The sequence below is a fragment of the Rousettus aegyptiacus genome, unplaced genomic scaffold (genome assembly GCF_014176215.1).
Source record: "Rousettus aegyptiacus isolate mRouAeg1 unplaced genomic scaffold, mRouAeg1.p scaffold_m13_p_11, whole genome shotgun sequence".
Classification (NCBI taxonomy): domain Eukaryota; kingdom Metazoa; phylum Chordata; class Mammalia; order Chiroptera; family Pteropodidae; genus Rousettus; species Rousettus aegyptiacus.
The window spans coordinates 83,160,159-83,169,386 of NW_023416286.1; positions in this window are offsets into that span (position 1 = coordinate 83,160,159).

Sequence of the window (9,228 nt, forward strand, 5' to 3'; positions counted from 1 at the left end):
ACTGGACTCAAAGCTGGAACATGTGTGTTTGATGTTGCTTATAATAGCTGAAAAGAAGAAAAATAGAACACGTTATCAATCTGCACAACAAAAGAAAGCAGCAGCAATATGAATTCATTTAACATGGGGAAAAAAACCACTTTATATGCATCAAAGATCAGATGCTATTAAAATATTAAAATAATATCGCTCTCATGAATGGAAAATGGTACTGGATCATATTTTGAAAAACATTTTTAACTGGAATGATTTTAATTAAAAATAATTAAAAGAAGGTTGACCCTTAAATGTGTAAATTTCAAATGTTCCCAGAATATCCCTGGAAAGGATCAGTCCTAGAACAAGCAAACACGTATGGTTAGCATTTCTGAGGTACCTTCCAAAGTAATCCTTATAATAACCAGAAATGATTGTAAAAAATCATAATTTCCCCTATAAATCACAAACAAAAGAGCATAAAATCTCAAGTTTTGAGTTTATATGTAGGCTCACAATTTACTAAGTGTGTGACCTCTGTCAAGTTTCTTAACTACCCTAAACCTGAGTTTCCTATTGGAATAATAGTCCCTCCTTTACAGTGTTGCGCAAGGATTCCGTCTGGCAATGGGTGAAAAACCAGTAGGTACGATTTCTTTTGCATAATAAATTATTCATTAAATCTTAGTTCCTATTATCAGTTGTTATACAGCTACCTTGTAGTCAATGAAATTGTACAATATTTGAAGATTTATTTTTAAATAATCGATGAGTACAATTATTTATTAATGCCAAATACATAAAAATATGGCTTATCACAGCATTGAGGGCTTTCAAATGATTATCCTCAACAGAATTCAAAGAAGCAAGGCTTAAATTTCATTCGGACCTTTAATATACCAAAGTATTTTGTAATCCTTGATACAAACTATCAAAGCAAAGATTACATAGGAAAAATTAAAGGGGAAAGGAAGACTGTGTTCAAGGCAATTGGAATTAGAGAGAGACCAGAGTATGGCCTGAATTTAACTCCATTGAAACAAAGGACAGAACAGGTTTTACGCGCTGGGGTGGAAGGGATTGTAGGCCATCTATGCATGCTAAGTGGCCTTACCCAAATATTTCATGACAGGAGGAAATTTTACTACTTGCAGCAAGGAAGTCCTAGAAGTTAGGCTCCTATCCTCCCAGAGAAACTAGCAGATAAAGACGATTATATTTCAAAATGATGGCTCTCAGGTCTTTGAAAAAGGCACTCCAGGGTTGTAAAACTGGAAAGAGGCTTTTTTAAAAAAGATTTACATTTATTTTAAAGGAGCAGACAAAGAATTTACAGGTTTTCTAAAGTCAAAAGTCTAAGAAACAGAAGAATAACCTCTGTGGTCAGGCCATCTAGATTCTGCAAGAGCTGGTATGGGAAGGAGGTCAGAGGCCTACCGGCAGCAAGAAGCCTGTCTGAGGTTTAGGTGAGCTGAGGGACATGTTAAGGCTGCTGTGGACATTATCTCTCATAGTTGAAAATTCGCGAATTTGTTAATTTTAATATTCTGGCAAATTCTATTGTAAATAAATAGAAGATGATCTTAATAAATTCAAAATAATATCAAAAATTTCTATGATTTTAAATGCTACAGAGATAAAACTAGATGTCTCCATTATCATATGCTTAAAGTCTTCTATTTTATATTTATTGCTCAGTCCTCATGGATTCATCATTCTATAACACATATAATTACAAATGTCTAAATTAAACACACCCATGATAAGTTTCACTGTAAAAATCGTTTTCTATCTAAATCTTCTTAATGTCATCATAAATTGGAAAATCAATACATTCTAATTTACCAAAACAAAACTTAAAAATATAACAGATATTTAAGTAAGTTTTAGATTAATGAAAAAAGTTACTCTCATTCACTATAGAATACTGTGTATAGTACTCTGGGAATAGCATTATCATGGTATTGCTATGTTGGAGCATTTGCTAAATGCCAAATGACTTATCATGTATAAAATAAGTACCTTGAGGAAAACAAGCAAAAAAAAAAAAAAAAACACTTCCTTATGAGTTGTTCGAGGTTTCCTGGTTTCCTCATGTTTAACAAGAGAAATCCCGCATATTAATAACTTTGAGACGAGTTTCCTCAATTTAAAAGAGGAACTGACACAAATAATAATGGGTGACAGTCAGATGAGGTGACATGTTCCACTAGAAAATGTCACTGCCTTTCAAATAATTAATTTTTTCCTTGCTATTGATTTATTGAGATGAGGATGAGCGAGTTTAAATGAAGTTTCTATGACTATATATCTCCTTTAATTCATTTATTTGATAAGCAGATATTTATTGAGTGCCTCCATGTATTAAACAATATGATAGGTGCTTTCAGAAAGAACTAAAACAAATTATATAACAATTTTTTTAATTTACGAAATTTGGCTGTCTTTAGATATATCTAAATTTAGTCTCGACCAATTTACAACAATTTTTTTGAGAAATATAAAAAGAAAAAAGTAGTGCAACTATTTCTAAATTTTTAAGTAGATTAAATAGGTCAGGTAAAATTAGCATTGTGATAATTTAAAGCCTACATATAATGTTTGATTCTGACATTTATATTGCAATAGAGAACACACGTTTCTCCTATGCCAATATCCACATTAAAATATTTGTGGAAATATGAGTAAAATCTTATAGATAAAATCAGCAAGCTCTTTTCTAGAAGTGAGTCATAAATGTTTTAAAGATTTTGATCTCTTGAGTTGAATAGCTAGATAAACTTTCAGCTTTACCAAGTAAATATATTTCTATTTCTTCATATTCAAGGAAGTAAGCACATATAAAGCATATATTGAAAAACTTATGAGCAAATTCTTGCCCTGAGACTCTAATAAAGTATATATTACTTCTTTTTGGAAAAAAGGAAATGCTTCCATTTCAGTATACGACAACCAAGGACTTCCCTTTTCAGGTATTTTTAGCAGCAGTGCTTCTGTAAATGTAGATAAAAGTGGCCTTCCTTAATGAACAGATACAAAAAATAAAAATTCATATAAAGCGAGCTACACATTTTTTCCCTTTACTCAGAGGAAGAATGCAGTTAAAATGGATGAATGTATTTTCAGTATGAGTGAGGCTTTACATCTCCCCAGCTACCTCCACCACCCCTGGTCATATTTTTGCCACAAATAGGTGAAGCTTGTCCTTGCCAGTCTCTTTAGTGACATCTCCCGGAGAGAGCAAACACAGTCATCCTCAGTAATTGCTACTGAACTGTGACCAGGGCATGCGGCTCCACTGTACACTTCTGTAATTTTACTGTTTGTTTGCAAAAGCTAAGAAAGCTTTGTGGATTTTTTTTTTTACACTGTGCCAGAATGAATGGATTTTTTTTCAAAAAAAAAAAATACATTTTCCCCTTTTGACATTGAGAAATGGCAGGTTAACTGAATAAATTTGATCTTCTTGACAGGTGACAGTGCCACCAATGTGAAATCTGTATCCATTCACCTATAATAGTTCTGTGGATTTCTAGACCCCTTTAAAATTAGACCAGAAAATAAAAAATAAAAAAATAAAAAAGCTAAGTAGGACTCATGGAGAATTTAGAACTCACAGTAGAGCTGTGGATTATTTCGATTATTGTGCTTCTAAAATCTGTGTATTGCACTTAACTCCATTCTGAGTATTGAAGATACATTGATTTTTATTTAGAAATAATAAAAGCAAAATATGATGGAATCTGAACATGGCTAAATATACCAATCACTCACAAAATTTTTATCAAAATAAGCTTAAATTTTAAATTATATTCATATCTATTTGCCATATCAATTAACGTATTTTTATTTTTATCAAGTGTGATTTTTTTTCTATTATTAGAATCCCTTTCTCATAGAAGTTCAGAGGTATTATTAATGATTATCAATCCTAATTATTAATGGATTATAAGATTATCTCTAGAATTGATAATTGACATCTTTTGGTTTTAAAGAGAGGTATACTATTTATCTCCCCAATCTGTTTTAATTTAATGGATTTATTTATACCTGGGCTGTAATTCACTGACCGTATCTTCTCCCATGACCTCTTTATAGTCCAAGCGTTAGTGCAGTGATTGGCACAGAGAAAGAGATCAATGACTGTTTACTAAACTAAATCAAATGCACTGACTTTGCAATGTAGAACTGACCTTCAAGAAGCTTTGAACTTTGGTGAAAAATCACTGCATTCAAAATGTGTTCCTTTTTTGTAAAACATTGATACTATTGCAACGAATAATTTAAATGCGTTATAGCAATATATGTTATTTGTGCAGCAAGTTAGTTTTGTTAATGCCACTTACTTTTCTGTTCAATCGTTTACCAGAGAGAGAACAACTGAATTCTGGACAGAGAGGCTCAGGCTCCCACAATCACACAACAGCTGGGTCCAGTAATGCGTTGGATGTGTCCAGTGAGTTGCAAGGCCATTCATATACTAGACACTTATATTACTGACTAGGTAAGTCGATGTATTTCCTCCAAGGGCAATTTTAGAATGTTAAACATCTTAAATAGATGCCCTAGACTGAGATTCAGTTTTCACTTCTGACTATCATTTGCCTCACAATATGAATAAGGATGGCAAAGGACAGCTGTCTGTGGTCAGAGAAGGAGATCGGTTTAACCAGAGAGGCACAAAAAAACTGGGAATTTACATTTTTATATCTTAGAACTCCCCGGAATTCTAAGATATAAAAAGAACATTATGTTCTTTTAGAGGATAAATAAGAGCCTCATGAATATAAGAGAAAAGGAGAAAACAAACTATTAAAGAAGTTTAAAAAGCAGTTACATGTAAAAACTAAATACTAAATAGCACTTAAGTTGATATCTCAGCCTTTCTTTTTAAATCAGAGTCCTGCTACCATGATCTTTGGAGAAATTTTAATAGGCAGCACCTCTTCCGCTAAGGGGCTGGACAGCAGTGCAGAAAGATCAAGGGCACTGCAATGGGTAGGATGATATGATCTGATTACAGAACTTGACCTCTTTGTCCTAGGACTAAGACATTCTCATTTAAAAATCCAAGATTCCTTTCCTGTACACATCATTAATTTTACGAAAGAGGCTTCATCATTAAAATTAGGGAAAAAAATTTCTAATGAGATAGAAGAGTTTAGGGGTAAAATTCAGAGGGATAAAAGGTCAGTCTGCCTTCAGACTGGCAGAAACTTTGGGGAAAAGACATTCTATCCTTTAGTTTTTGTCCTCAGTCGGCTCCAATGGGCTCTTAGTGTCAAGTCTGCCATTAGAGAATTTGCTCTTGAAATGAAGTAGTACTTAATATGAAATTGTTGAAGCCTTACTTTAAAAGACAAAGTGGGCGTTTTCCCATTAAATCAGTCCACTTCATCTGTATTCTCTTTAATGTGTTGCTCTTAGAGGTAGATCATTCAGGAGGCAGTTAGATAATCTTAATTGATTTAGGCTCCAATTTTTCTTTTAAAGTTCCAATAATTAAGCATGTAGAATCTATCTCTAATAGTAGCTGGAGAAATATTTCTGTTTCCAGGTAGTCCTTTCAAGGTTCAGATGGCTTGCATCCATTTTATGATTGACCCTAATTAAATGAAGACAGGCTCATGATAACTTGAGTCATATAAAATGGGATTTGTTTCTCAATCATTTTAATACTAGTGCTTTAACTCTCTTTTAAAAGTAAATTCTATATATTTGAATCTATAGTTTAAAATTTGGTTGAATCTTCAGAATCCCCAAAGATATCACTTTTATCAAATCACTATTATTTTTCTTTTTTAAATATGAAGAAAAAAACCTGTCACTTAGATGTCAGGCAAAGTTATTCATATTTGCAATTGCTAATATCCACATTTTCCTATGAGATACAAATAGATGCAGGGTCTTGGGAGAGAGATGATCAAAGAAAAGTGAAAGCTAGAGGGTCAGAGCCAGCAACAGCAAGATTAAAGGGTATGACATAAGAATTTCACACTTTCCTCCCCGCCATCACCCAAATAGGATGGAAAACATTCTCGATTGGCTTCTATCCAGGTAGGATAGAATACTGTCCATGGAGGATGGAAAACATTCTCTATTGGCCTCTCCCTACTCATTTGATCATTTAGAAATATTGTAAAATGAGAGGATTTTGCGAATCAGGTGACAGGCTTTATCCATTTGGATCTGATTCACAATACTTCTGGTAACTTTCCATTTAAATTGGAACTCCATTTGGGAAGGAGAGAGGGACTGGAGTATAAAGTGTCAGAGGGACTGAAGAATCAGAACACAGAGAGGCTGCCCGCTTGTAAGCCACGGGGACACCACACTCAGCCAACTTCTGCCCGCTCACTATTAAGCCTCTCCTCTGGAAGGTTCATATTTATGGATAATGGCCAGGTCAAGGAGCTGCTCTGGTGAAATTACAGACAAAATCACAAAAGCACTTACTTATGCTATAAGCAGCTGGATGCAAATGGTACTGACACTCTGTTCAGGGTGCCTGGTTTTAAAAATGAGTATTTTGAGGCAGACAAACATATCTAACATGAGCATTTATGCTGCTGCAAACTTCGAAAACCCAGAAACTTATTTTTCAGGTGTAAGCATTCTGTGCTCCTAAGTGCCCGTAGCTGGAATGCATGAGCTCGTTACTAGGGGCAGAACAAGGAGCCTGTGGGTCTTGTATTCTCTTTGTCAGGAAATTTTCTAACGTTAAAGCCCTGCCATGCAGAAAAATGGTAGATTTACTATTCTGTTTGATTTCTCACGTGTGCGGTTTTTGCTGTGCCCACACTACAAGTTTTTCTTTTTTTCTTTTTTGCTTAGAAAGTCTCTATAAGAATCATCTAAAGTCTCTTTTGTGAACTGAATAAATGGTTCCATTGCTTTCCTACTTGATAGGTTTTCCTCACTTCAACATTTTGATGAAGTGGTCTTTAGACCCATAATCCCACAGGCCCTTAGTTCTGATCTCTCCATTACTCGCCACCTATTAAATTCCTACCCTCTTCAGCTCCTGGAGTGTTTCTAATTTTCTCAGTCCTTAATCCTCCACTAGAGAGGTATTCCTGCTTTGAAGAAATCCAAATTATGTCATTCATATTGAAACTTTCCCTGGAGAGGATAAAATAGGTTTACAGAAAACACAGAGTCTGGTATGTAGGGAACCTCTTCCCTCCAAGTCCTACTCAGTAGCCCTGAAGTCATTAGCTCCTCTGACTGCGTCTTCCGCCCTGTCCTGGGGCGGGGGACTGCTTCAAACAGGGCTCCCTGGGCTGAACATTCTGCTGTCATCAGCAATGCACGGGGAGCGAGAACTAAAACAGTTTCCCATTCAAGCAGAAGATTCTACAAAGAATTTGGCAGAAATTTAAAAAGAGGCCTTTTTATTATAATCACAGAAAGGAAGTCATACATGAGAACCTACCTATAAAAGAATATAATGGAAAAACAAATCCTTTGATGATGGCACCGCATTCTACTTTTTGCGCTCACTTTCACACAGTATACTTTTCTAGAAGACTACTCCATAAAACAAATGCTATGCATTTTCGATTCAGCAAAGTTTGAGCTCTTGCTGAATGCTAGGTGCCAGGGACTGAATGGTGTACCTGTGGTAGGTAAAGATGCAAAACACAGAGATTATGGTGAAAAGAAGCCCACTGCCGCATGGCCTCATGGGCACCTCTGCTTTCTGATTACCAGCAATCTCTCACAGTAAGTCGACCCTTCAGAGTTGGCTTTTACATCTCATGTTCTAATTATTCATATTTTTTCCCCTTTTTTTCTTTGAACATTTCCTATCAGTGTGTGTGGGGGATCTGGTAAACTAATCTGACTCTAGTTGTTAATAAATTATAGTGCCAATGTTGGCCTCAATGTGCTAATTTTTAAAAATTTTTAATAAGGTAACCCAACAAAGTAAGTAATGTGATGAAATGGCAGAACATAAAGAAAGAATATTTAACTCTTTTGCTCTTGTGTCATAGACTATTTTGAAGCAACATTAAAAAGGGAACAATGCTCACCATAAGAAATGCTTCTCTCAATATGAGTATTCATAATGGAAAAAAAACTTCCCCTTTGGACTCTCCAAATTTAAACCTGTTAACTGCTAATAATGGAATTTTAGAACTTGCTGAAAGTGTTTATACCTTTTGCAAAAGCAAAAAAAAAAAAAAAAAGTGAAATTGATGCATTAATCATGGATTATTAAACTATATAAATTGAGATTCAAAGCCTTCAGATAAATTTAAGTCTAATGTAATCCAGATCCATTATAAGTATATATAGACACACACACACACACACACACACACACACACACACACGTGTATATTAAAAAAAAATCAGCTGCCAGATGTGCCTTTCACTAGCTTTAAAGAAAAGGCTCAAGGATCCAGTGTCTCAACTTTCTTTTTAATAAAAGTCCTACATATGGTTAAAAAAAAAAAAAAAACTACAAACAAATTTGTTAAAGTGAACTAAATCTGTAAAGGAATACGGTTTTCTATAGAAAAGCTTTAACTTTTCTTGGAGGATACCTAAAAAGTTCCATAGCATGAAAATTTGGCAGTAGGAAATGAAACTTGAAAAACATGATTCTGACAGGGTACCAGCAATTCATGGAGGCTAAAAGCAACCGTTTTATTCAGAAGCTCAGCTTGGTGGTGAGCAACCTAGGACTTTGAAGACTAAATAGGAAGGCTCATCCTAGGTAGACTTCTTTTCTTTTCTCCAGGATCCAAATGGGCTACTTGAAATATCTACAAGTCGTTCATCCAAACAGCAGTCCATCATTACAAGAGCTAATTGCTCATTATTTTTGCAGACCAGTTTAAAAGAAATACATGAAAGGTTTCTCAGAGGGTTTGCGTTTCAATTTTGAAACCTGGGGTGAAGGGACTTAGACTGTGATCCATTGTGAGAGCTGACTAGCAAATAGAGGCTATTGCAAACACCCACTGTGCCCCGTGCTTTAAAAGAATACAAGCCTGCTGTGTCAGCAGTTGTATCACACACACATGAATGAACTTTGAGAATGACCGCTTTATTATGTGTATCTAAAAATGAGACAAACCCATATGCCTGGGGTTTCGGTCTTCAGAAACGAGGATGCATCAAGGCCTTGGTTTGATTAAGCATTTTACCTTATTTTAGAAGGGTAGAAGGGACAGTGCCTGTGAGATCAAACTAATACAGGTCCCTGCTTGCTCTCTGAATCCGACATGCCTTCACAGAGAA